The sequence below is a fragment of the Lolium perenne genome, chromosome 2, assembly GCF_019359855.2.
Source record: "Lolium perenne isolate Kyuss_39 chromosome 2, Kyuss_2.0, whole genome shotgun sequence".
Classification (NCBI taxonomy): domain Eukaryota; kingdom Viridiplantae; phylum Streptophyta; class Magnoliopsida; order Poales; family Poaceae; genus Lolium; species Lolium perenne.
Window position 1 is genome coordinate 100,912,113 of NC_067245.2, and position 23,050 is coordinate 100,935,162.

The 23,050-nt window shown below is 48.0% G+C and overlaps 39 non-coding genes and 13 pseudogenes across 39 annotated transcripts; all 52 read left to right on the top strand.

The window, feature by feature from the left end:
- Positions 1-145: 145 nt before the first annotated feature.
- Positions 146-263, top strand: LOC127325417 (5S ribosomal RNA). The gene has a single exon (XR_007867109.2). It is a non-coding gene; the product is annotated as a 5S ribosomal RNA (ribosomal RNA).
- A 186-nt stretch (positions 264-449) lies between these two features.
- On the top strand, positions 450-566 carry LOC127325292 (5S ribosomal RNA). The gene has a single exon (XR_007866973.2). It is a non-coding gene; the product is annotated as a 5S ribosomal RNA (ribosomal RNA).
- Positions 567-752: 186 nt separating this feature from the next.
- Positions 753-869, top strand: LOC127325340 (5S ribosomal RNA; annotated as a pseudogene).
- Positions 870-1,054: 185 nt separating this feature from the next.
- LOC127325233 (5S ribosomal RNA) lies at positions 1,055-1,173 on the top strand (annotated as a pseudogene).
- Positions 1,174-1,358: 185 nt separating this feature from the next.
- Positions 1,359-1,475, top strand: LOC127325364 (5S ribosomal RNA; annotated as a pseudogene).
- Positions 1,476-1,662: 187 nt separating this feature from the next.
- On the top strand, positions 1,663-1,780 carry LOC127325337 (5S ribosomal RNA; annotated as a pseudogene).
- Positions 1,781-1,967: 187 nt separating this feature from the next.
- On the top strand, positions 1,968-2,086 carry LOC127325473 (5S ribosomal RNA). Its single transcript, XR_007867163.2, has one exon. It is a non-coding gene; the product is annotated as a 5S ribosomal RNA (ribosomal RNA).
- A 188-nt stretch (positions 2,087-2,274) lies between these two features.
- On the top strand, positions 2,275-2,391 carry LOC127325293 (5S ribosomal RNA). Its single transcript, XR_007866974.2, has one exon. It is a non-coding gene; the product is annotated as a 5S ribosomal RNA (ribosomal RNA).
- Positions 2,392-2,578: 187 nt separating this feature from the next.
- On the top strand, positions 2,579-2,697 carry LOC127325485 (5S ribosomal RNA). Its single transcript, XR_007867175.2, has one exon. It is a non-coding gene; the product is annotated as a 5S ribosomal RNA (ribosomal RNA).
- A 187-nt stretch (positions 2,698-2,884) lies between these two features.
- LOC127325378 (5S ribosomal RNA) lies at positions 2,885-3,000 on the top strand. Its single transcript, XR_007867071.2, has one exon. It is a non-coding gene; the product is annotated as a 5S ribosomal RNA (ribosomal RNA).
- Positions 3,001-3,491: 491 nt separating this feature from the next.
- On the top strand, positions 3,492-3,608 carry LOC127325404 (5S ribosomal RNA; annotated as a pseudogene).
- Positions 3,609-3,794: 186 nt separating this feature from the next.
- On the top strand, positions 3,795-3,908 carry LOC127325244 (5S ribosomal RNA; annotated as a pseudogene).
- Positions 3,909-4,095: 187 nt separating this feature from the next.
- LOC127325382 (5S ribosomal RNA) lies at positions 4,096-4,214 on the top strand. Its single transcript, XR_007867075.2, has one exon. It is a non-coding gene; the product is annotated as a 5S ribosomal RNA (ribosomal RNA).
- Positions 4,215-4,401: 187 nt separating this feature from the next.
- Positions 4,402-4,518, top strand: LOC127325462 (5S ribosomal RNA; annotated as a pseudogene).
- A 189-nt stretch (positions 4,519-4,707) lies between these two features.
- LOC127325439 (5S ribosomal RNA) lies at positions 4,708-4,823 on the top strand. Its single transcript, XR_007867131.2, has one exon. It is a non-coding gene; the product is annotated as a 5S ribosomal RNA (ribosomal RNA).
- Positions 4,824-5,011: 188 nt separating this feature from the next.
- On the top strand, positions 5,012-5,127 carry LOC127325400 (5S ribosomal RNA). The gene has a single exon (XR_007867092.2). It is a non-coding gene; the product is annotated as a 5S ribosomal RNA (ribosomal RNA).
- A 186-nt stretch (positions 5,128-5,313) lies between these two features.
- LOC127325389 (5S ribosomal RNA) lies at positions 5,314-5,432 on the top strand. The gene has a single exon (XR_007867082.2). It is a non-coding gene; the product is annotated as a 5S ribosomal RNA (ribosomal RNA).
- Positions 5,433-5,620: 188 nt separating this feature from the next.
- Positions 5,621-5,736, top strand: LOC127325426 (5S ribosomal RNA). Its single transcript, XR_007867118.2, has one exon. It is a non-coding gene; the product is annotated as a 5S ribosomal RNA (ribosomal RNA).
- A 188-nt stretch (positions 5,737-5,924) lies between these two features.
- LOC127325361 (5S ribosomal RNA) lies at positions 5,925-6,041 on the top strand. The gene has a single exon (XR_007867054.2). It is a non-coding gene; the product is annotated as a 5S ribosomal RNA (ribosomal RNA).
- Positions 6,042-6,228: 187 nt separating this feature from the next.
- On the top strand, positions 6,229-6,347 carry LOC127325234 (5S ribosomal RNA). Its single transcript, XR_007866915.2, has one exon. It is a non-coding gene; the product is annotated as a 5S ribosomal RNA (ribosomal RNA).
- Positions 6,348-6,535: 188 nt separating this feature from the next.
- Positions 6,536-6,651, top strand: LOC127325245 (5S ribosomal RNA). The gene has a single exon (XR_007866926.2). It is a non-coding gene; the product is annotated as a 5S ribosomal RNA (ribosomal RNA).
- Positions 6,652-6,836: 185 nt separating this feature from the next.
- On the top strand, positions 6,837-6,954 carry LOC127325486 (5S ribosomal RNA). The gene has a single exon (XR_007867176.2). It is a non-coding gene; the product is annotated as a 5S ribosomal RNA (ribosomal RNA).
- Positions 6,955-7,142: 188 nt separating this feature from the next.
- Positions 7,143-7,262, top strand: LOC127325375 (5S ribosomal RNA). Its single transcript, XR_007867069.2, has one exon. It is a non-coding gene; the product is annotated as a 5S ribosomal RNA (ribosomal RNA).
- Positions 7,263-7,450: 188 nt separating this feature from the next.
- On the top strand, positions 7,451-7,567 carry LOC127325323 (5S ribosomal RNA; annotated as a pseudogene).
- Positions 7,568-7,755: 188 nt separating this feature from the next.
- LOC127325492 (5S ribosomal RNA) lies at positions 7,756-7,874 on the top strand. Its single transcript, XR_007867182.2, has one exon. It is a non-coding gene; the product is annotated as a 5S ribosomal RNA (ribosomal RNA).
- A 187-nt stretch (positions 7,875-8,061) lies between these two features.
- LOC127325487 (5S ribosomal RNA) lies at positions 8,062-8,179 on the top strand. The gene has a single exon (XR_007867177.2). It is a non-coding gene; the product is annotated as a 5S ribosomal RNA (ribosomal RNA).
- Positions 8,180-8,367: 188 nt separating this feature from the next.
- Positions 8,368-8,484, top strand: LOC127325455 (5S ribosomal RNA; annotated as a pseudogene).
- Positions 8,485-8,672: 188 nt separating this feature from the next.
- LOC127325368 (5S ribosomal RNA) lies at positions 8,673-8,792 on the top strand. Its single transcript, XR_007867062.2, has one exon. It is a non-coding gene; the product is annotated as a 5S ribosomal RNA (ribosomal RNA).
- A 187-nt stretch (positions 8,793-8,979) lies between these two features.
- LOC127325254 (5S ribosomal RNA) lies at positions 8,980-9,097 on the top strand. The gene has a single exon (XR_007866935.2). It is a non-coding gene; the product is annotated as a 5S ribosomal RNA (ribosomal RNA).
- A 187-nt stretch (positions 9,098-9,284) lies between these two features.
- LOC127325446 (5S ribosomal RNA) lies at positions 9,285-9,401 on the top strand (annotated as a pseudogene).
- Positions 9,402-9,589: 188 nt separating this feature from the next.
- Positions 9,590-9,707, top strand: LOC127325231 (5S ribosomal RNA; annotated as a pseudogene).
- Positions 9,708-9,893: 186 nt separating this feature from the next.
- Positions 9,894-10,008, top strand: LOC127325338 (5S ribosomal RNA). The gene has a single exon (XR_007867028.2). It is a non-coding gene; the product is annotated as a 5S ribosomal RNA (ribosomal RNA).
- Positions 10,009-10,194: 186 nt separating this feature from the next.
- LOC127325365 (5S ribosomal RNA) lies at positions 10,195-10,311 on the top strand. Its single transcript, XR_007867059.2, has one exon. It is a non-coding gene; the product is annotated as a 5S ribosomal RNA (ribosomal RNA).
- A 187-nt stretch (positions 10,312-10,498) lies between these two features.
- LOC127325488 (5S ribosomal RNA) lies at positions 10,499-10,615 on the top strand. The gene has a single exon (XR_007867178.2). It is a non-coding gene; the product is annotated as a 5S ribosomal RNA (ribosomal RNA).
- Positions 10,616-10,803: 188 nt separating this feature from the next.
- Positions 10,804-10,918, top strand: LOC127325453 (5S ribosomal RNA; annotated as a pseudogene).
- Positions 10,919-11,105: 187 nt separating this feature from the next.
- On the top strand, positions 11,106-11,224 carry LOC127325383 (5S ribosomal RNA). The gene has a single exon (XR_007867076.2). It is a non-coding gene; the product is annotated as a 5S ribosomal RNA (ribosomal RNA).
- A 188-nt stretch (positions 11,225-11,412) lies between these two features.
- On the top strand, positions 11,413-11,529 carry LOC127325255 (5S ribosomal RNA). The gene has a single exon (XR_007866936.2). It is a non-coding gene; the product is annotated as a 5S ribosomal RNA (ribosomal RNA).
- Positions 11,530-11,716: 187 nt separating this feature from the next.
- LOC127325428 (5S ribosomal RNA) lies at positions 11,717-11,835 on the top strand. The gene has a single exon (XR_007867120.2). It is a non-coding gene; the product is annotated as a 5S ribosomal RNA (ribosomal RNA).
- A 188-nt stretch (positions 11,836-12,023) lies between these two features.
- Positions 12,024-12,139, top strand: LOC127325387 (5S ribosomal RNA). Its single transcript, XR_007867080.2, has one exon. It is a non-coding gene; the product is annotated as a 5S ribosomal RNA (ribosomal RNA).
- Positions 12,140-12,327: 188 nt separating this feature from the next.
- LOC127325352 (5S ribosomal RNA) lies at positions 12,328-12,445 on the top strand. Its single transcript, XR_007867045.2, has one exon. It is a non-coding gene; the product is annotated as a 5S ribosomal RNA (ribosomal RNA).
- A 186-nt stretch (positions 12,446-12,631) lies between these two features.
- On the top strand, positions 12,632-12,749 carry LOC127325470 (5S ribosomal RNA). The gene has a single exon (XR_007867160.2). It is a non-coding gene; the product is annotated as a 5S ribosomal RNA (ribosomal RNA).
- Positions 12,750-12,935: 186 nt separating this feature from the next.
- LOC127325295 (5S ribosomal RNA) lies at positions 12,936-13,052 on the top strand. The gene has a single exon (XR_007866977.2). It is a non-coding gene; the product is annotated as a 5S ribosomal RNA (ribosomal RNA).
- A 188-nt stretch (positions 13,053-13,240) lies between these two features.
- LOC127325353 (5S ribosomal RNA) lies at positions 13,241-13,359 on the top strand (annotated as a pseudogene).
- A 187-nt stretch (positions 13,360-13,546) lies between these two features.
- LOC127325221 (5S ribosomal RNA) lies at positions 13,547-13,665 on the top strand. Its single transcript, XR_007866902.2, has one exon. It is a non-coding gene; the product is annotated as a 5S ribosomal RNA (ribosomal RNA).
- A 188-nt stretch (positions 13,666-13,853) lies between these two features.
- On the top strand, positions 13,854-13,970 carry LOC127325454 (5S ribosomal RNA). The gene has a single exon (XR_007867145.2). It is a non-coding gene; the product is annotated as a 5S ribosomal RNA (ribosomal RNA).
- A 188-nt stretch (positions 13,971-14,158) lies between these two features.
- On the top strand, positions 14,159-14,274 carry LOC127325329 (5S ribosomal RNA). The gene has a single exon (XR_007867018.2). It is a non-coding gene; the product is annotated as a 5S ribosomal RNA (ribosomal RNA).
- A 188-nt stretch (positions 14,275-14,462) lies between these two features.
- LOC127325489 (5S ribosomal RNA) lies at positions 14,463-14,581 on the top strand. Its single transcript, XR_007867179.1, has one exon. It is a non-coding gene; the product is annotated as a 5S ribosomal RNA (ribosomal RNA).
- Positions 14,582-14,751: 170 nt separating this feature from the next.
- On the top strand, positions 14,752-14,870 carry LOC127325331 (5S ribosomal RNA). The gene has a single exon (XR_007867020.1). It is a non-coding gene; the product is annotated as a 5S ribosomal RNA (ribosomal RNA).
- Positions 14,871-21,983: 7,113 nt separating this feature from the next.
- Positions 21,984-22,102, top strand: LOC139837404 (5S ribosomal RNA). Its single transcript, XR_011753897.1, has one exon. It is a non-coding gene; the product is annotated as a 5S ribosomal RNA (ribosomal RNA).
- Positions 22,103-22,290: 188 nt separating this feature from the next.
- Positions 22,291-22,409, top strand: LOC139837430 (5S ribosomal RNA). Its single transcript, XR_011753923.1, has one exon. It is a non-coding gene; the product is annotated as a 5S ribosomal RNA (ribosomal RNA).
- A 194-nt stretch (positions 22,410-22,603) lies between these two features.
- LOC139836459 (5S ribosomal RNA) lies at positions 22,604-22,721 on the top strand. The gene has a single exon (XR_011753163.1). It is a non-coding gene; the product is annotated as a 5S ribosomal RNA (ribosomal RNA).
- Positions 22,722-22,909: 188 nt separating this feature from the next.
- LOC139836938 (5S ribosomal RNA) lies at positions 22,910-23,025 on the top strand. Its single transcript, XR_011753660.1, has one exon. It is a non-coding gene; the product is annotated as a 5S ribosomal RNA (ribosomal RNA).
- Positions 23,026-23,050: the final 25 nt, after the last annotated feature.

The following is a 23,050-nucleotide window of genomic DNA, read 5'->3' on the forward strand; positions in this document are numbered from 1 at the left end:
ACGATATTTTTTTGCGGCACTCGTGCTCGGCTATTGGTGATGGGAAACGGTGGTGCGGATGAAAAAGAGGATGGACATGGTACAAAATAGAGCAGACAAAGAGCGGGAGGAGCAAGCATAAGGGAAAATGAGTGCATAACATGTCGGATGCGATCATACCAAGCACTAAAGCACCGGATCCCATCGTAACTCCGGTTAAGCGTGCTTGGGCGAGAGTAGTACTAGGATGGGTGACCTCCCGGGAAGTCCTCGTGTTGCATCCCTCCTTTTGCGTCACGCGGCGACATTCATGGTGAAGTTAGGACGATATTTTTTTGCGGGCACTCGTGCTCGGCTATTGGTGATGGGAAACAGTGGTGCGGATGAAAAAGAGGATGGACATGGTACAAAATAGAGCAGATAAAGAGCTGGAGGAGCAAGCATAAGGGAAAATGAGTGCATAACATGTCGGATGCGATCATACCAGCACTAAAGCACCGGATCCCATCGTAACTCCGGGTTAAGCGTGCTTGGGCGAGAGTAGTACTAGGATGGGTGACCTCCGGGAAGTCCTCGTGTTGCATCCCTCCTTTTGCGTCACGCGGCGACATTCATGGTGAAGTTAGGACGATATTTTTTTGCGGGCACTCGTGCTCGGCTATTGGTGATGGGAAACGGTGGTGCGGATGAAAAAGAGGATGGACATGGTACAAAATAGAGCAGACAAAGAGCGGGAGGAGCAAGCATAAGGGAAAATGAGTGCATAACATGTCGGATGCGATCATACCAAGCACTAAAGCACCGGATCCCATCGTAACTCCGGTTAAGCGTGCTTGGGCGAGAGTAGTACTAGGATGGGTGACCTCCGGGAAGTCCTCGTGTTGCATCCCTCCTTTTGCGCCACGCGGCGACATTCATGGTGAAGTTAGGACGATATTTTTTTGGGGCACTCGTGCTCGGCTATTGGTGATGGGAAACGGTGGTGCGGATGAAAAAGAGGATGGACATGGTACAAAATAGAGCAGATAAAGAGCGGGAGGAGCAAGCATAAGGGAAAATGAGTGCATAACATGTCGGATGCGATCATACCAAAGCACTAAAGCACCGGATCCCATCGTAACTCCGGGTTAAGCGTGCTTGGGCGAGAGTAGTACTAGGATGGGTGACCTCCGGGAAGTCCTCGTGTTGCATCCTCCTTTTGCGCCACGCGGCGACATTCATGGTGAAGTTAGGACGATATTTTTGTGCGGGCACTCGTGCTCGGCTATTGGTGATGGGAAACGGTGGTGCGGATGAAAAAGAGGATGGACATGGTACAAAATAGAGCAGATAAAGAGCGGGAGGAGCAAGCATAAGGAAAAATGAGTGCATAACATGTCGGATGCGATCATACCAAAGCACTAAAGCACCGGATCCCATCGTAACTCCGTTAAGCGTGCTTGGGCGAGAGTAGTACTAGGATGGGTGACCTCCGGGAAGTCCTCGTGTTGCATCCCTCCTTTTTGCGTCACGCGGCGACATTCATGGTGAAGTTAGGACGATATTTTTTTGCGGGCACTCGTGCTCGGCTATTGGTGATGGGAAACGGTGGTGCGGATGAAAAAGAGGATGGACATGGTACAAAATAGAGCAGATAAAGAGCGGGAGGAGCAAGCATAAGGGAAAATGAGTGCATAACATGTCGGATGCGATCATACCAAAGCACTAAAGCACCGGATCCCATCGTAACTCCGGTTAAGCGTGCTTGGGCGAGAGTAGTACTAGGATGGGTGACCTCCGGGAAGTCCTCGTGTTGCATCCCTCCTTTTTGCGCCACGCGGCGACATTCATGGTGAAGTTAGGACGATATTTTTTTGCGGGCACTCGTGCTCGGCTATTGGTGATGGGAAACGGTGGTGCGGATGAAAAAGAGGATGGACATGGTACAAAATAGAGCAGATAAAGAGCGGGAGGAGCAAGCATAAGGGAAAATGAGTGCATAACATGTCGGATGCGATCATACCAGCACTAAAGCACCGGATCCCATCAGAACTCCGAAGTTAAGCGTGCTTGGGCGAGAGTAGTACTAGGATGGGTGACCTCCTGGGAAGTCCTCGTGTTGCATCCCTCCTTTTTTGCGTCCCGCGGCGACATTCATGGTGAAGTTAGGACGATATTTTTTTGCGGGCACTCGTGCTCGGCTATTGGTGATGGGAAACGGTGGTGCGGATGAAAAAGAGGATGGACATGGTACAAAATAGAGCAGACAAAGAGCGGGAGGAGCAAGCATAAGGGAAAATGAGTGCATAACATGTCGGATGCGATCATACCAGCACTAAAGCACCGGATCCCATCGTAACTCCGGGTTAAGCGTGCTTGGGCGAGAGTAGTACTAGGATGGGTGACCTCCGGGAAGTCCTCGTGTTGCATCCCTCCTTTTTGCGCCACGCGGCGACATTCATGGTGAAGTTAGGACGATATTTTTTTGCGGGCACTCGTGCTCGGCTATTGGTGATGGGAAACGGTGGTGCGGATGAAAAAGAGGATGGACATGGTACAAAATAGAGCAGATAAAGAGCGGGAGGAGCAAGCATAAGGGAAAATGAGTGCATAACATGTCGGATGCGATCATACCAAAGCACTAAAGCACCGGATCCCATCGTAACTCCGAGTTAAGCGTGCTTGGGCGAGAGTAGTACTAGGATGGGTGACCTCCGGGAAGTCCTCGTGTTGCATCCCGCCTTTTTGTGTCCCGCGGCGACATTCATGGTGAAGTTAGGACGATATTTTTTTGCGGGCACTCGTGCTCGGCTATTGGTGATGGGAAACGGTGGTGCGGATGAAAAAGAGGATGGACATGGTACAAAATAGAGCAGACAAAGAGCGGGAGGAGCAAGCATAAGGGAAAATGAGTGCATAACATGTCGGATGCGATCATACCAGCACTAAAGCACCGGATCCCATCGTAACTCCGGTTAAGCGTGCTTGGGCGAGAGTAGTACTAGGATGGGTGACCTCCGGGAAGTCCTCGTGTTGCATCCTCCTTTTTGCGCCACGCGGCGACATTCATGGTGAAGTTAGGACGATATTTTTTTGCGGCACTCGTGCTCGGCTATTGGTGATGGGAAACGGTGGTGCGGATGAAGAAGAGGATGGACATGGTACAAAATAGAGCAGACAAAGAGCGGGAGGAGCAAGCATAAGGTAAAATGAGTGCATAACATGTCGGATGCGATCATACCAGCACTAAAGCACCGGATCCCATCGTAACTCCGGGTTAAGCGTGCTTGGGCGAGAGTAGTACTAGGATGGGTGCCCTCCCGGGCAGTCCTCCAGTAGGAGCCGTACAATTTTGCGACACGCGTCGACATTCATGGTGAAGTTAGGACGATATTTTTTTGCGGGCACTCGTGCTCGGCTATTGGTGATGGGAAACGGTGGTGCGGATGAAAAAGAGGATGGACATGGTACAAAATAGAGCAGACAAAGAGCGGGAGGAGCAAGCATAAGGGAAAATGAGTGCATAACATGTCGGATGCGATCATACCAAAGACTAAAGCACCGGATCCCATCGTAACTCCGGTTAAGCGTGCTTGGGCGAGAGTAGTACTAGGATGGGTGACCTCCGGGAAGTCCTCGTGTTGCATCCCTCCTTTTGCGTCACGCGGCGACATTCATGGTGAAGTTAGGACGATATTTTTTTGCGGGCACTCGTGCTCGGCTATTGGTGATGGGAAACGGTGGTGCGGATGAAAAAGAGGATGGACATGGTACAAAATAGAGCAGATAAAGAGCGGGAGGAGCAAGCATAAGGGAAAATGAGTGCATAACATGTCGGATGCGATCATACCGCACTAAAGCACCGGATCCCATCGAACTCCGGTTAAGCGTGCTTGGGCGAGAGTAGTACTAGGATGGGTGACCTCCGGGAAGTCCTCGTGTTGCATCCCTCCTTTTTGCGTCACGCGGCGACATTCATGGTGAAGTTAGGACGATATTTTTTTGCGGGCACTCGTGCTCGGCTATTGGTGATGGGAAACGGTGGTGCGGATGAAAAAGAGGATGGACATGGTACAAAATAGAGCAGATAAAGAGCGGGAGGAGCAAGCATAAGGGAAAATGAGTGCATAACATGTCGGATGCGATCATACCAAAGACTAAAGCACCGGATCCCATCGAACTCCGAAGTTAAGCGTGCTTGGGCGAGAGTAGTACTAGGATGGGTGACCTCCCGGGAAGTCGTCGTGTTGCATCCCTCCTTTTTGCGTCACGCGGCGACATTCATGGTGAAGTTAGGACGATATTTTTTTGCGGGCACTCGTGCTCGGCTATTGGTGATGGGAAACGGTGGTGCGGATGAAAAAGAGGATGGACATGGTACAAAATAGAGCAGACAAAGAGCGGGAGGAGCAAGCATAAGGGAAAATGAGTGCATAACATGTCGGATGCGATCATACCAGACTAAAGCACCGGATCCCATCGTAACTCCGGGTTAAGCGTGCTTGGGCGAGAGTAGTACTAGGATGGGTGACCTCCCGGGAAGTCCTCGTGTTGCATCCCTCCTTTTTGCGCGGCACGCGGCGACATTCATGGTGAAGTTAGGACGATATTTTTTTGCGGGCACTCGTGCTCGGCTATTGGTGATGGGAAACGGTGGTGCGGATGAAAAAGAGGATGGACATGGTACAAAATAGAGCAGATAAAGAGCGGGAGGAGCAAGCATAAGGGAAAATGAGTGCATAACATGTCGGATGCGATCATACCAGCACTAAAGCACCGGATCCCATCGTAACTCCGGTTAAGCGTGCTTGGGCGAGAGTAGTACTAGGATGGGTGACCTCCGGGAAGTCCTCGTGTCGCATCCCTCCTTTCTGGCGTCACGCGGCGACATTCATGGTGAAGTTAGGACGATATTTTTTTGCGGGCACTCGTGCTCGGCTATTGGTGATGGGAAACGGTGGTGCGGATGAAAAAGAGGATGGACATGGTACAAAATAGAGCAGACAAAGAGCGGGAGGAGCAAGCATAAGGGAAAATGAGTGCATAACATGTCGGATGCGATCATACCAGCACTAAAGCACCGGATCCCATCGTAACTCCGGTTAAGCGTGCTTGGGCGAGAGTAGTACTAGGATGGGTGACCTCCGGGAAGTCCTCGTGTTGCATCCCTCCTTTTGCGCCACGCGGCGACATTCATGGTGAAGTTAGGACGATATTTTTTTGCGGGCACTCGTGCTCGGCTATTGGTGATGGGAAACGGTGGTGCGGATGAAAAAGAGGATGGACATGGTACAAAATAGAGCAGATAAAGAGCAGGAGGAGCAAGCATAAGGAAAAATGAGTGCATAACATGTCAGATGCGATCATACCAGCACTAAAGCACCGGATCCCATCGTAACTCCGGGTTAAGCGTGCTTGGGCGAGAGTAGTACTAGGATGGGTGACCTCCTCGGGAAGTCCTCGTGTTGCATCCCTCCTTTTTTGCGTCACGCGGCGACATTCATGGTGAAGTTAGGACGATATTTTTTTGCGGGCACTCGTGCTCGGCTATTGGTGATGGGAAACGGTGGTGCGGATGAAAAAGAGGATGGACATGGTACAAAATAGAGCAGACAAAGAGCGGGAGGAGCAAGCATAAGGGAAAATGAGTGCATAACATGTCGGATGCGATCATACCAGGACTAAAGCACCGGATCCCATCGAACTCCGGTTAAGCGTGCTTGGGCGAGAGTAGTACTAGGATGGGTGACCTCCCGGGAAGTCCTCGTGTTGCATCCCTCCTTTTTTGCGACACGCGGCGACATTCATGGTGAAGTTAGGACGATATTTTTTTGCGGGCACTCGTGCTCGGCTATTGGTGATGGGAAACGGTGGTGCGGATGAAAAAGAGGATGGACATGGTACAAAATAGAGCAGACAAAGAGCGGGAGGAGCAAGCATAAGGGAAAATGAGTGCATAACATGTCGGATGCGATCATACCAGCACTAAAGCACCGGATCCCATCGGAACTCCGGTTAAGCGTGCTTGGGCGAGAGTAGTACTAGGATGGGTGACCTCCCGGGAAGTCCTCGTGTTGCATCCCTCCTTTTTGCGCCACGCGGCGACATTCATGGTGAAGTTAGGACGATATTTTTTTGCGGGCACTCGTGCTCGGCTATTGGTGATGGGAAACGGTGGTGCGGATGAAAAAGAGGATGGACATGGTACAAAATAGAGCAGATAAAGAGCGGGAGGAGCAAGCATAAGGGAAAATGAGTGCATAACATGTCGGATGCGATCATACCAAAGCACTAAAGCACCGGATCCCATCGTAACTCCGGTTAAGCGTGCTTGGGCGAGAGTAGTACTAGGATGGGTGACCTCCCGGGAAGTCCTCGTGTTGCATCCCTCCTTTTTTGCGTCACGCGGCGACATTCATGGTGAAGTTAGGACGATATTTTTTTGCGGGCACTCGTGCTCGGCTATTGGTGATGGGAAACGGTGGTGCGGATGAAAAAGAGGATGGACATGGTACAAAATAGAGCAGATAAAGAGCGGGAGGAGCAAGCATAAGGGAAAATGAGTGCATAACATGTCGGATGCGATCATACCAGCACTAAAGCACCGGATCCCATCGAACTCCGGTTAAGCGTGCTTGGGCGAGAGTAGTACTAGGATGGGTGACCTCCCGGGAAGTCCTCGTGTTGCATCCCTCCTTTTGCGTCACGCGGCGACATTCATGGTGAAGTTAGGACGATATTTTTTTGCGGCACTCGTGCTCGGCTATTGGTGATGGGAAACGGTGGTGCGGATGAAAAAGAGGATGGACATGGTACAAAATAGAGCAGACAAAGAGCGGGAGGAGCAAGCATAAGGGAAAATGAGTGCATAACATGTCGGATGCGATCATAAAAGCACTAAAGCACCGGATCCCATCAGAACTCCGGGTTAAGCGTGCTTGGGCGAGAGTAGTACTAGGATGGGTGACCTCCCGGGAAGTCCTCGTGTTGCATCCCTCCTTTTTTGCGTCACGCGGCGACATTCATGGTGAAGTTAGGACGATATTTTTTTGCGGGCACTCGTGCTCGGCTATTGGTGATGGGAAACGGTGGTGCGGATGAAAAAGAGGATGGACATGGTACAAAATAGAGCAGATAAAGAGCGGGAGGAGCAAGCATAAGGGAAAATGAGTGCATAACATGTCGGATGCGATCATACCAAAGACTAAAGCACCGGATCCCATCAGAACTCGGAAGTTAAGCGTGCTTGGGCGAGAGTAGTACTAGGATGGGTGACCTCCTGGGAAGTCCTCGTGTTGCATCCCTCCTTTTTTGCGTCACGCGGCGACATTCATGGTGAAGTTAGGACGATATTTTTTTGCGGGCACTCGTGCTCGGCTATTGGTGATGGGAAACGGTGGTGCGGATGAAAAAGAGGATGGACATGGTACAAAATAGAGCAGACAAAGAGCGGGAGGAGCAAGCATAAGGGAAAATGAGTGCATAACATGTCGGATGCGATCATACCAAAGACTAAAGCACCGGATCCCATCGTAACTCCGGTTAAGCGTGCTTGGGCGAGAGTAGTACTAGGATGGGTGACCTCCGGGAAGTCCTCGTGTTGCATCCCTCCTTTTTTGCGTCACGCGGCGACATTCATGGTGAAGTTAGGACGATATTTTTTTGCGGGCACTCGTGCTCGGCTATTGGTGATGGGAAACGGTGGTGCGGATGAAAAAGAGGATGGACATGGTACAAAATAGAGCAGACAAAGAGCGGGAGGAGCAAGCATAAGGGAAAATGAGTGCATAACATGTCGGATGCGATCATACCAGCACTAAAGCACCGGATCCCATCAGAACTCCGAAGTTAAGCGTGCTTGGGCGAGAGTAGTACTAGGATGGGTGACCTCCTGGGAAGTCCTCGTGTTGCATCCCTCCTTTTTGCGTCACGCGGCGACATTCATGGTGAAGTTAGGACGATATTTTTTTGCGGGCACTCGTGCTCGGCTATTGGTGATGGGAAACGGTGGTGCGGATGAAAAAGAGGATGGACATGGTACAAAATAGAGCAGACAAAGAGCGGGAGGAGCAAGCATAAGGGAAAATGAGTGCATAACATGTCGGATGCGATCATACCAGACTAAAGCACCGGATCCCCTCAGAACTCCGAAGCTAAGCGTGCTTGGGCGAGAGTAGTACTAGGATGGGTGACCTCCTGGGAAGTCCTCGTGTTGCATCCCTCCAATAGTGCGTCACGCGGCGACATTCATGGTGAAGTTAGGACGATATTTTTTTGCGGGCACTCGTGCTCGGCTATTGGTGATGGGAAACGGTGGTGCGGATGAAAAAGAGGATGGACATGGTACAAAATAGAGCAGATAAAGAGCGGGAGGAGCAAGCATAAGGGAAAATGAGTGCATAACATGTCGGATGCGATCATACCAGCACTAAAGCACCGGATCCCATCGTAACTCCGGTTAAGCGTGATTGGGCGAGAGTAGTACTAGGATGGGTGACCTCCCGGGATGTAAAAGTGTTGCACCCCTCCTATATCGCCCCACGCGGCGACATTCATGGTGAAGTTAGGACGATATTTTTTTGCCGGCACTCGTGCTCGGCTATTGGTGACGGGAAACGGTGGTGCGGATGAAAAAGAGGATGGACATGGTACAAAATAGAGCAGATAAAGAGCGGGAGGAGCAAGCATAAGGGAAAATGAGTGCATAACATGTCGGATGCGATCATACCAAGCACTAAAGCACCGGATCCCATCGTAACTCCGAAGTTAAGCGTGCTTGGGCGAGAGTAGTACTAGGATGGGTGACCTCCCGGGAAGTCCTCGTGTTGCATCCCTCCTTTTTTGCGTCACGCGGCGACATTCATGGTGAAGTTAGGACGATATTTTTTGCGGGCACTCGTGCTCGGCTATTGGTGATGGGAAACAGTGGTGCGGATGAAAAAGAGGATGGACATGGTACAAAATAGAGCAGATAAAGAGCGGGAGGAGCAAGCATAAGGGAAAATGAGTGCATAACATGTCGGATGCGATCATACCAGCACTAAAGCACCGGATCCCATCGTAACTCCGGGTTAAGCGTGCTTGGGCGAGAGTAGTACTAGGATGGGTGACCTCCCGGGAAGTCCTCGTGTTGCATCCTCCTTTTTTGCGTCACGCGGCGACATTCATGGTGAAGTTAGGACGATATTTTTTTGCGGGCACTCGTGCTCGGCTATTGGTGATGGGAAACGGTGGTGCGGATGAAAAAGAGGATGGACATGGTACAAAATAGAGCAGACAAAGAGCGGGAGGAGCAAGCATAAGGGAAAATGAGTGCATAACATGTCGGATGCGATCATACCAGACTAAAGCACCGGATCCCATCGTAACTCCGGGTTAAGCGTGCTTGGGCGAGAGTAGTACTAGGATGGGTGACCTCCGGGGAAGTCCTCGTGTTGCATCCCTCCTTTTTTGCGTCACGCGGCGACATTCATGGTGAAGTTAGGACGATATTTTTTTGCGGGCACTCGTGCTCGGCTATTGGTGATGGGAAACGGTGGTGCGGATGAAAAAGAGGATGGACATGGTACAAAATAGAGCAGATAAAGAGCGGGAGGAGCAAGCATAAGGGAAAATGAGTGCATAACATGTCGGATGCGATCATACCAAAGACTAAAGCACCGGATCCCATCGTAACTCCGGGTTAAGCGTGCTTGGGCGAGAGTAGTACTAGGATGGGTGACCTCCGGGAAGTCCTCGTGTTGCATCCCTCCTTTTGCGTCACGCGGCGACATTCATGGTGAAGTTAGGACGATATTTTTTTGCGGGCACTCGTGCTCGGCTATTGGTGATGGGAAACGGTGGTGCGGATGAAAAAGAGGATGGACATGGTACAAAATAGAGCAGACAAAGAGCGGGAGGAGCAAGCATAAGGGAAAATGAGTGCATAACATGTCGGATGCGATCATACCAGCACTAAAGCACCGGATCCCATCGAACTCCGGTTAAGCGTGCTTGGGCGAGAGTAGTACTAGGATGGGTGACCTCCGGGAAGTCCTCGTGTTGCATCCCTCCTTTTGCGTCACGCGGCGACATTCATGGTGAAGTTAGGACGATATTTTTTTGCGGGCACTCGTGCTCGGCTATTGGTGATGGGAAACGGTGGTGCGGATGAAAAAGAGGATGGACATGGTACAAAATAGAGCAGACAAAGAGCGGGAGGAGCAAGCATAAGGGAAAATGAGTGCATAACATGTCGGATGCGATCATACCAGCACTAAAGCACCGGATCCCATCATAACTCCGGTTAAGCGTGCTTGGGCGAGAGTAGTACTAGGATGGGTGACCTCCCGGGAAGTCCTCGTGTTGCATCCCTCCTTTTTGCGTCACGCGGCGACATTCATGGTGAAGTTAGGACGATATTTTTTTGCGGGCACTCGTGCTCGGCTATTGGTGATGGGAAACGGTGGTGCGGATGAAAAAGAGGATGGACATGGTACAAAATAGAGCAGACAAAGAGCGGGAGGAGCAAGCATAAGGGAAAATGAGTGCATAACATGTCGGATGCGATCATACCAGCACTAAAGCACCGGATCCCATCGTAACTCCGAGTTAAGCGTGCTTGGGCGTGTGTAGTACTCGGATGGGTGACCTCCGGGAAGTCCTCGTGTTGCATCCCTCCTTTTTTGCGTCACGCGGCGACATTCATGGTGAAGTTAGGACGATATTTTTTTGCGGGCACTCGTGCTCGGCTATTGGTGATGGGAAACGGTGGTGCGGATGAAAAAGAGGATGGACATGGTACAAAATAGAGCAGACAAAGAGCGGGAGGAGCAAGCATAAGGGAAAATGAGTGCATAACATGTCGGATGCGATCATACCAGACTCAAGCACCGGATCCCATCGAACTCCGGTTAAGCGTGCTTGGGCGAGAGTAGTACTAGGATGGGTGACCTCCCGGGAAGTCCTCGTGTTGCATCCCTCCTTTTTTGCGCCACGCGGCGACATTCATGGTGAAGTTAGGACGATATTTTTTGCGGGCACTCGTGCTCGGCTATTGGTGATGGGAAACGGTGGTGCGGATGAAAAAGAGGATGGACATGGTACAAAATAGAGCAGACAAAGAGCGGGAGGAGCAAGCATAAGGGAAAATGAGTGCATAACATGTCGGATGCGATCATACCAGCACTAAAGCACCGGATCCCATCAAAACTCCGAAGTTAAGCGTGCTTGGGCGAGAGTAGTACTAGGATGGGTGACCTCCTGGGAAGTCCTCGTGTTGCATCCCTCCTTTTTTGCGTCACGCGGCGACATTCATGGTGAAGTTAGGACGATATTTTTTTGCGGGCACTCGTGCTCGGCTATTGGTGATGGGAAACGGTGGTGCGGATGAAAAAGAGGATGGACATGGTACAAAATAGAGCAGACAAAGAGCGGGAGGAGCAAGCATAAGGGAAAATGAGTGCATAACATGTCGGATGCGATCATACCAAAGCACTAAAGCACCGGATCCCATCGAACTCCGGTTAAGCGTGCTTGGGCGAGAGTAGTACTAGGATGGGTGACCTCCGGGAAGTCCTCGTGTTGCATCCCTCCTTTTTGCGCCACGCGGCGACATTCATGGTGAAGTTAGGACGATATTTTTTTGCGGGCACTCGTGCTCGGCTATTGGTGATGGGAAACGGTGGTGCGGATGAAAAAGAGGATGGACATGGTACAAAATAGAGCAGACAAAGAGCGGGAGGAGCAAGCATAAGGGAAAATGAGTGCATAACATGTCGGATGCGATCATACCAAAGCACTAAAGCACCGGATCCCATCGTAACTCCGGTTAAGCGTGCTTGGGCGAGAGTAGTACTAGGATGGGTGACCTCCTGGGAAGTCCTCGTGTCGCAGCCCTCAAAACTTGCGTCACGCGGCGACATTCATGGTGAAGTTAGGACGATATTTTTTTGCGGGCACTCGTGCTCGGCTATTGGTGATGGGAAACGGTGGTGCGGATGAAAAAGAGGATGGACATGGTACAAAATAGAGCAGATAAAGAGCGGGAGGAGCAAGCATAAGGGAAAATGAGTGCATAACATGTCGGATGCGATCATACCAGCACTAAAGCACCGGATCCCATCGAACTCCGGTTAAGCGTGCTTGGGCGAGAGTAGTACTAGGATGGGTGACCTCCTGGGAAGTCCTCGTGTTGCATCCCTCCTCTTTTGCGTCACGCGGCGACATTCATGGTGAAGTTAGGACGATATTTTTTTGCGGGCACTCGTGCTCGGCTATTGGTGATGGGAAACGGTGGTGCGGATGAAAAAGAGGATGGACATGGTACAAAATAGAGCAGATAAAGAGCGGGAGGAGCAAGCATAAGGGAAAATGAGTGCATAACATGTCGGATGCGATCATACCAGCACTAAAGCACCGGATCCCATCGTAACTCCGGGTTAAGCGTGCTTGGGCGAGAGTAGTACTAGGATGGGTGACCTCCTGGGAAGTCCTCGTGTTGCATCCCTCCTTTTGCGTCACGCGGCGACATTCATGGTGAAGTTAGGACGATATTTTTTTGCGGGCACTCGTGCTCGGCTATTGGTGATGGGAAACGGTGGTGCGGATGAAAAAGAGGATGGACATGGTACAAAATAGAGCAGATAAAGAGCGGGAGGAGCAAGCATAAGGGAAAATGAGTGCATAACATGTCGGATGCGATCATACCAAAGACTAAAGCACCGGATCCCATCGAACTCCGAAGTTAAGCGTGCTTGGGCGAGAGTAGTACTAGGATGGGTGACCTCCGGGAAGTCCTCGTGTTGCATCCCTCCTTTTGCGTCACGCGGCGACATTCATGGTGAAGTTAGGACGATATTTTTTTGCGGGCACTCGTGCTCGGCTATTGGTGATGGGAAACGGTGGTGCGGATGAAAAAGAGGATGGACATGGTACAAAATAGAGCAGACAAAGAGCGGGAGGAGCAAGCATAAGGGAAAATGAGTGCATAACATGTCGGATGCGATCATACCAAAGCACTAAAGCACCGGATCCCATCGAACTCCGGTTAAGCGTGCTTGGGCGAGAGTAGTACTAGGATGGGTGACCTCCGGGAAGTCCTCGTGTTGCATCCCTCCTTTTTTGCGTCACGCGGCGACATTCATGGTGAAGTTAGGACGATATTTTTTTGCGGGCACTCGTGCTCGGCTATTGGTGATGGGAAACGGTGGTGCGGATGAAAAAGAGGATGGACATGGTACAAAATAGAGCAGATAAAGAGCGGGAGGAGCAAGCATAAGGGAAAATGAGTGCATAACATGTCGGATGCGATCATACCAAAGACTAAAGCACCGGATCCCATCGTAACTCCGGTTAAGCGTGCTTGGGCGAGAGTAGTACTAGGATGGGTGACCTCCCTGGGAAGTCCTCGTGTTGCATCCCTCCTTTTTGCGTCACGCGGCGACATTCATGGTGAAGTTAGGACGATATTTTTTTGCGGGCACTCGTGCTCGGCTATTGGTGATGGGAAACGGTGGTGCGGATGAAAAAGAGGATGGACATGGTACAAAATAGAGCAGACAAAGAGCGGGAGGAGCAAGCATAAGGGAAAATGAGTGCATAACATGTCGGATGCGATCATACCAGCACTAAAGCACCGGATCCCATCAGAACTCCGAAGTTAAGCGTGCTTGGGCGAGAGTAGTACTAGGATGGGTGACCTCCTGGGAAGTCCTCGTGTTGCATCCCTCCTTTTTTGCGTCACGCGGCGACATTCATGGTGAAGTTAGGACGATATTTTTTTGCGGGCACTCGTGCTCGGCTATTGGTGATGAGAAACGGTGGTGCGGATGAAAAAGAGGATGGACATGGTACAAAATAGAGCAGACAAAGAGCGGGAGGAGCAAGCATAAGGGAAAATGAGTGCATAACATGTCGGATGCGATCATACCAGCACTAAAGCACCGGATCCCATCAGAACTCCGGTTAAGCGTGCTTGGGCGAGAGTAGTACTAGGATGGGTGACCTCCCGGGAAGTCCTCGTGTTGCATCCCTCCTTTTTTGCGTCACGCGGCGACATTCATGGTGAAGTTAGGACGATATTTTTTTGCGGGCACTCGTGCTCGGCTATTGGTGATGGGAAACGGTGGTGCGGATGAAAAAGAAGATGGACATGGTACAAAATAGAGCAGACAAAGAGCGGGAGGAGCAAGCATAAGGGAAAATGAGTGCATAACATGTCGGGTGTGATCATACCAGCACTAAAGCACCGGATCCCATCGAACTCCGGTTAAGCGTGCTTGGGCGAGAGTAGTACTAGGATGGGTGACCTCCTGGGAAGTCCTCGTGTTGCATCCCTCCTTTTTTGCGTCACGCGGCGACATTCATGGTGAAGTTAGGACGATATTTTTTTGCGGGCACTCGTGCTCGGCTATTGGTGATGGGAAATGGTGGTGCGGATGAAAAAGAGGATGGACATGGTGCAAAATAGAGCAGACAAAGAGCGGGAGGAGCAAGCATAAGGGAAAATGAGTGCATAACATGTTGGATGCGATCATACCAGCACTAAAGCACCGGATCCCATCAGAACTCCGAAGTTAAGCGTGCTTGGGCGAGAGTAGTACTAGGATGGGTGACCTCCTGGGAAGTCCTCGTGTTGCATCCCTCCTTTTTTGCGTCACGCGGCGACATTCATGGTGAAGTTAGGACGATATTTTTTTGCGGGCACTCGTGCTCGGCTATTGGTGATGGGCAACGGTGGTGCGGATGAAAAAGAGGATGGACATGGTACAAAATAGAGCAGACAAAGAGCGGGAGGAGCAAGCATAACATGTCGGATGCGATCATACCAGCACTAAAGCACCGGATCCCATCAGAAGTCTGAAGTTAAGCGTGCTTGGGCGAGAGTAGTACTAGGATGGGTGACCTCCTGGGAAGTCCTCGTGTTGCATCCCTCCTTTTTTGCGTCACGCGGCGACATTCATGGTGAAGTTAGGACGATATTTTTTTGCGGGCACTCGTGCTCGGCTATTGGTGATGGGAAACGGTGGTGCGGATGAAAAAGTGGATGACATGGTACAAAATAGAGCAGACAACGATATAGCCATGGCGATCTCCACCTCGTTCTCCACCTCTCTCCTCCCACCTCACCCTAGCCATGGCGATCTCCACCTCTAGACCATGGATGCGCTTCTTCACTGGGATTTCTCTCCCGGCCGGGCAGTGGCCGATCAGGTGCGTCGTCGCTTTGGTTGTCCGGTTCATTTCTCTCCCTCTCCTTTGGCGAAAGAGTTCTTCTTGGTGGTGTCCTTCTCTTCGGCGTCCTTTCCTTTGACTGAAGATTCAGTGGGTCTTGCTCTACAATGTTGTATTGGAGGAATTTGCTCCAGCTTAAGGATCTTCAAATTAAGTGATCGACGTTTCAGGTTCTCTGTTTTTTCTAACAAGGTTGGGCATTTCATATATGGTTTGAAAGATCGTGTGTGGCCAGACTTTGTCTGTCATTTTTCTCTCTATAGAGGGGACACATCTGGTTTTCTTTTCAACAATGAAAGTTCATCCTGGTCTTCAGATTCTCATATTTTGGAGGTGGCACAACGAAGTCCAACTCGCCTTAAACCTTCATTTCATGTTCTGGCTGCTAGTTCAGCACGGGATCCATCTTCATCTGCTAAAGAACTTGCAAAGTTTGGTTTTAAACCTTTTGTTCATGGGCCAGATTCTCCTGTATCATCTTGTTTGCCAGATTCAAGTTCTTCTTTGAAGTTCAAGCCAAACTTTATCAGTTTTGGAAGCCTCCCCAATCAAATCGATGTGTCCAAGGAAACTGATATACATATTAAGAAGACTTTTATTGGCTTTAATTGTGCCCGGACTTTGTGCTCTCGTTTGCCTATTCAAACTCTTGAGATCTTGGAGGATCAACGGCAGGCTGGTTATAGTGAGGAGGAAATTATGGACATGCTGAAATTGCCTTTTATCCCGCCCAAAGAGCTCTCGTTTGAATTTATTGGCCGGTGTTCACGTTGTGGGCTAAAAGATCACCTGAAGCCCAAGTGCCCTGGCATTTGTTTACAGTGTCAGCGACTGGGCCATAAGTGCACTACTTGCTCTGCTTTGGCCCAACAACCCGCTCCTCAACGGCATATGAAACAAAAGCAGGCCATCCAGGGTTTCCAGGGTTTTTCTCGTCGGCCAAAGAAACAAATCTGGAGAATTAAAACTGTCCAAGATCCCTTGACACGTATTAAGGTTTCTTCCAAAAAGGTATGGGTCCCTAAACAGAAAAAGGAAAGTGCCGATTCGGTTCCCCTTGCTACAGCATACGCTGCCGTTTCGTCTCCTCTCCCTGACCCTGCCCCAGCTCCACCACCCCTGTCTGGCGACTCTGCATCTGCGCCACCTCTGCTGCACGACGAAGCCATGGCGACGTTCCCTGTTAACCCCTTGGCCTTCCTACCTGATGGGATGACAATTGATCAAGGGCCGCCAGATCGCAAGGTACGAACAGATTTGGTTGTCCCTGCTATTGCGCCATTGCAAAATGATAGAGTCCTGGTAGCTGAAACCAATCGCTTCATTCCTATTCAACTGCGTGAGCAAATGCGTGAAGATATAAGGGACATGCTGGTAGAATCTGGTCACATAGTCAGATATTTTGATGATCACCCTTTTGGTATTGGGGTCTACACATTCAGGGACACTCTTACTGCTGACACTGTATCTGGACTCACATTTGAACTTTATGAGATTACCACTATTACTTTTGTCAAGCATGATGAAGCAAAAAATATGCGCCTCACTGCCTTTGGGAGGGAAACTTGGCTGTTATATCTTGGTTTTCCCCTGAACTATCAAACTACACAGATAATTAGCAGTGCTGTAGAGGATTTTGGTCTCTTGTCGATCTGGCAGAACCCCCGTGGAAACAATAAATTTGTTCTAGTCAGGGCTGCCATAGTTGATCCTAAGTTTGTCCCAAAGACTCTTGTGATACACCAACTGGGGGGTGCTAGACGCAGCTGGACTGTCCCTGTGATAATGTTAAGGAGCACTGACTGGAATGCACATGAGGCTGCAGTACCTCCTCCTCCTGAAGATCCTCCTTCCAACAACCCACATCCATTATATGGTCCTGATCCTTCTGCTGAAGACATTTACCAACACCAGCTTGCTATATGGTTGCAGCAGAATCAACCACAGTATCATGGAGGAGGTAATAACCATGGTCATCAGCACTTTCATCACCCTTTACAACCAGAGATAAACAACAATGTAGCTGGCCAGGAACTGAATATACATGCAGATGTGCCTCAAGATCAAGAGGGAGTCCAGGCAGCACCGCCTTTATTTAACTTCCAAGCCATGCTTGCTGAGCAAGGGGTTCCATTTGAAGCTGGACTTCCTCCACCAGCCACTAATGTATCTGACAGCCCTTTGCAAGCTTGGACTGATATGGTTGACTCTCCTTCCTCAAGCCATAGCTCCCAGGACATAATGATGGTTGATATCCCTCAAGAGCAGCAAACCAATGTCTTCAGTTTTGTTTCAGGATCTCTGGCAGATTTAACTGCAGAAATATGGGCCAGAATCACTTTGGCAAAGGCTGCTATGTCCTCTGTTTTGGTGCCCAACATTTCTTTGGACAATACACAGCATATAACTTTCAAAGTGCAGATGGATTCAGTAATGCTGTATGAATTACTGGGGGAGTATTTCCTTTTGCAGTCTGGGAGAAAACAGTCTACACAGGATTCCCTGGCTGTGTTCTCTAGGACCCTTGAATGCTCTGCTGAAGCCTCAAGCTGCTCTGATAATTGCACTGTTGATTCTTCTTTAAATCAAATAGCAGATATGAAAGGAAAAGGTATTGTGATAACAGAGCCTGAGTGCACCTCCCAGGTGAGAAGAAGCTCCAGGAGTAATAAGTATGATGGTTTTAATCACAAGAATCTATCTGAAGCAAGAGCTAGTAAATCCAAAGTAAAACAGAGAAAAGTCCCAGCTGTCAAGCAGAAGATTCAGAAATCTAAAAAGCTACCCCAGAATGTAGTTTCTCAGTTTGATCATTCCAACCTGGATGCTACACCAATTCCTGTGCTCCAATCCATTGGGGTAAATTTATGTGGTGTGCCTCCTGAAGAACTTGCTGAAGGACTTCTCCTTGCTCCACCCATGCCTGAAGTTCAGATCACTGCTCTGGAGGCAAGCAAGACCAAGGATGCTGCATAGGCAGTGGCTTCATATTATTCTCTGTAATAAATTATGAACTTCCTGAAAAAATGGATTGTATTATGTTGGAATATTCGTGGGCTTAATGCCAAAACTAAGCAACTTGCTCTTTTGAATGCTATAAAAATTAGTGGCTGTGATGTTTTATGTCTGCAAGAAACAAAAAAGGAGCATTTTGATTTGCAATTCATCAAATCCTGTTGTCCATCTTGCTTTGATGAATTTGTTTATGTCCCTTCTGTTGGAGCTTCTGGAGGATTAATCATCATATGGAAAAGTTCTGTATTTTCTGGGATTGTTATGCACTGTGAATCTTTTGCTTTATCTGTATACTTCACCTCCAAGCAATCATCCAAGTCTTGGACTCTAATTAATATTTATGGGCCCTGCCAAGGGGAACAAAGGGATAAATTTGTCCAATGGTTATATGCTCTCAATATCCCTGCTGATGAAGATTGGCTTATTGTGGGGGACTTTAATTTCATTAGGTCACCCAGTAACAGAAACAAGCCTGGAGGAAATGTTAATGATATGCTCACATTTAATGACATCATTCGTACACAAAACCTCACTGAGCTTCCTATCAAAGGGAGAAAATATACATGGAGCAACATGCAAGATGACCCTTTGCTTGAACAATTGGACTGGTTTTTTACTTCTCCACACTGGACATCAGTATATCCTGCTACCACTGTCATTACCCAGGGTAAACCAACATCTGATCACACCCCCTGTACAATCACCATTCAAACAAAAATCCCTGGCAGCAAAATTTTTAGATTTGAATCCTTCTGGGTGGCTCATCCTGGTTTCCAACAAGTGGTCTCTGATAGTTGGAATAAACCTGTTTACAAGCAGAATAGTGCAGCTGTGCTCAATGCTAAATTTAAAAGACTCAGATATGACCTCAAGCATTGGAGCAAATCTATATCCAAATTATCTATCTGCATAGAAAATTGCAATAAAGCAATAGCTGAAATTGATAAGATGGAAGAAACAAGAACTATATCCACACCAGAAGTGAACTTCCGCAGGATATTAAAAGTACACTTGGCTAGGCTGCTTTCATATCAACATGATTACTGGAAAAAGAGATGTACTATTAGATGGACTAAATTTGGAGATGAAAACTCAAAGTTCTTTCAAGCTTTTGCTACTGAGAGACATAGAAGAAATTATGTTGCTTCACTCTTACTGCCTAATGGAAACATTGTTACTGAACACAAGGAGAAAGAAGATATTATTTTCCAGACATATAAAGACAGACTTGGTACTTGCTCCACACCACAGATGAAATTTGATTTATCAGAATTAATTACACCTATTCCTGGCCTGGAAGAATTGACCACTCCTTTCACTAAGCAAGAAATAGATGATGTGATTAAATTCATGCCAGCAGACAAGGCACCAGGACCTGATGGATTTAGTGGTATTTTCTTGAAGAGCTGCTGGTCAATTATCAAGGAGAACATTTACAGCCTGTGCTTCAGCTTTTATGAAGGGAATTTGAACCTTGAGAGTATTAATATGGGATACATCACACTTATCCCAAAAATTGGAACCCCTGAAGGAATTAATGATTATAGGCCAATTACTCTGTTGAATTGTGTACTAAAAATCATAACCAAATTATTGGCCAATAGACTACAGAAGATTGTTCTTAGAATTATTCATAAAAATCAATATGGATTTCTAAAAGGGAGAACTATTCAAGACTGCTTAGCTTGGGCATTTGAATACTTATATCAGTGTGAAAAATCCAACCAGGAAATTCTCTTACTTAAGCTTGACTTTGCAAAGGCATTTGATACCATTGATCACAGTGCTATGCTCAAGATAATGCAGCAAATGGGTTTTGATGAGAAATGGATTTCTTGGATACAAGCTATTTTTGGCACTGGTAAATCTGCTGTTTTACTTAATGGAGTTCCTGGGAGACAGTTCTTCTGTAAATGTGGTGTCAGACAGGGAGATCCTTTGTCTCCTCTCCTCTTTGTTCTTGCTGCAGATCTCTTGCAATCTGCCATTAACAAAGCATTCAGAGATAACATCCTTCAAGCCCCTTTCTCCACCACTTATCAAATTGATTTTCCTGTGGTTCAATATGCTGATGACACACTTATTATTATGAAGGCATGCTCTACTCAGGTTCTGATCATGAAAGAAATTCTACAGAAGTATGCAGATTCAACAGGCCTACACATCAATTTTCATAAATCTTCCCTCATACCAATAAACATCTCCAATCAACAGGCAAACTTCCTTGCTGGCCTTCTGGGATGTAGTCAGGCTACAATGCCTTTTACATACTTGGGCTTGCCACTTGGCACAACCAAACCAACAGTCCAAGACTTAATGCCTCTTGTGGATAGGATTGAGAGAAGAGTCTCAGCAACCTTCTTAATGATGAATTATAGTGGCAGGGTTACAGTGGTGAATTCTCTACTTACCTCAATAGCAAACTTCACCATGTGTTCCATTCATATTAACCCCAAAATTTTAGAGCATGTGGAAAAAATAAGAAGGCATTGTCTTTGGAACAAGAAAACAGAGGATGGAGAGAAAAGCAATTCCCTAGCTGCCTGGGATATGGTCTGCAAGCCAAAGGACAAAGGAGGATTAGGTGTTCTAAATCTCAAAATACAGAATGAAGGACTACTTCTCAAGTATCTACACAAGTTTTATAACAAAGCAGACATCCCTTGGGTTCACTTACTATGGAATACCTATTATAATGGGAAAGTACCACATAACTTGAAACCATGTGGATCAAATTGGTGGCGCAGTATCTTTAATCTTTCTCCCATTTACAGAGGAATCTCTATGAGTAATATTAATGATGGAAGAAGCACACTCTTTTGGAAGGACAAGTGGCTGCAAGACATTAACTCAGAAATTTTTCCCAGAGCCTTTTCCTTCACCAAAAAAGAAGATATATCAGTCAGGGACTTTTTAGCTTCTCAACATTTATCACAGAATTTCCACCTGCCCTTAACACCACAAGCTCTTGATGAACTCAGAACTTTACAGAGTCTAGCTGGCCACATTGATTTTTCCACTGATACTCATGATTCCTGGACCTATGAATGGGGTACTGTGGAATACTCCCCGAAGGCTTACTATAAATTCTGCTTCAGAGAATGTACTGCTCATAAAGCCTTTGCTTGGTTATGGAAATCCAAGTGCACCCCAAAGCTGAAATTCTTTTGGTGGCTAGTGCTAGTGGATAGGCTGAATACCAGAAATATGCTCAGAAGAAGAAACTACACCATCAATTCCACATACAATTGTATGATGTGCTCCTCACCACCGGAAGAAACCATTGAACACATGATATTTCACTGTGATTTTAGTAAAGCATGTTGGAGCAAATTACATATGGTGTGGACAACAAATGAAGACAGACTGGAGATCATTGAAAAAGGTCGTGATGCTTGGCAAAAACCCCTATACATGGAAATAGTGATTGTTGCATCCTGGAGCATATGGAAGGAAAGAAACAATAAACTCTTCAATGGTATTGATCCAGATATTCAATCCTGGACTAGAAGATTCAAGCAGGACTTTGCTTTGCTGGAACACAGAACAAAGAAGGACTTGCATCCCTCTATTACCAAACTTTTAGACACTCTTTAGAACTCTTCTTCCCTACTTCCTTGTGTCTCTGTCAGAGCTTGTAAAAATGTAAAAATGTAACTTTACTTCGGCTTTCAGGCCACATATTAATATAGAAAAACAGTAGGAGCCTTTCCTACTGTTAGAGCTTTCAAAAAAAAAATAGAGCAGACAAAGAGCGGGAGGAGCAAGCATAAGGGAAAATGAGTGCATAACATGTTGGATGCGATCATACCAGCACTAAAGCACCGGATCCCATCAGAACTCCGAAGTTAAGCGTGCTTGGGCGAGAGTAGTAGTAGGATGGGTGACCTCCTGGGAAGTCCTCGTGTTGCATCCCTCCTTTTTTGCGTCACGCGGCGACATTCATGGTGAAGTTAGGACGATATTTTTTTGCGGGCACTCGTGCTCGGCTATTGGTGATGGGAAACGGTGGTGCGGATGAAAAAGAGGATGGACATGGTACAAAATAGAGCAGACAAAGAGCGGGAGGAGCAAGCATAAGGGAAAATGAGTGCATAACATGTCGGATGCGATCATACCAGCACTAAAGCACCGGATCCCATTAGAACTCCGAAGTTAAGCGTGCTTGGGCGAGAGTAGTACTAGGATGGGTGACCTCCTGGGAAGTCCTCGTGTTGCATACCTCCTTTTTTGCGTCACGCGGCGACATTCATGGTGAAGTTAGGACGATGACGATATTTTTTTGCGGGCACTCGTGCTCGGCTATTGGTGATGGGAAACGGTGGTGCGGATGAAAAAGAGGAAGGACATGGTACAAAATAGAGCAGACAAAGAGCGGGAGGAGCAAGCATAAGGGAAAATGAGTGCATAACATGTCGGATGCGATCATACCAGCACTAAAGCACCGGATCCCATTAGAACTCCGAAGTTAAGCGTGCTTGGGCGAGAGTAGTACTAGGATGGGTGACCTCCTGGAAGTCCTCGTGTTGCATACCTCCTTTTTTGCGTCACGCGGCGACATTCATGGTGAAGTTAGGACGATATTTTTTTGCTGGCACTCGTGCTCGGCTATTGGTGATGGGAAACGGTGGTGCGGATGAAAAAGAGGATGGACATGGTACAAAATAGAGCAGACAAAGAGCGGGAGGAGCAAGCATAAGGGAAAATGAGTGCATAACATGTCGGATGCGATCATACCAAGCACTAAAGCACCGGATCCCATCGAACTCCGGTTAAGCGTGCTTGGGCGAGAGTAGTACTAGGATGGGTGACCTCCTGGAAGTCCTCGTGTTGCATCCCTCCTTTTTTGCGTCACGCGGCGACA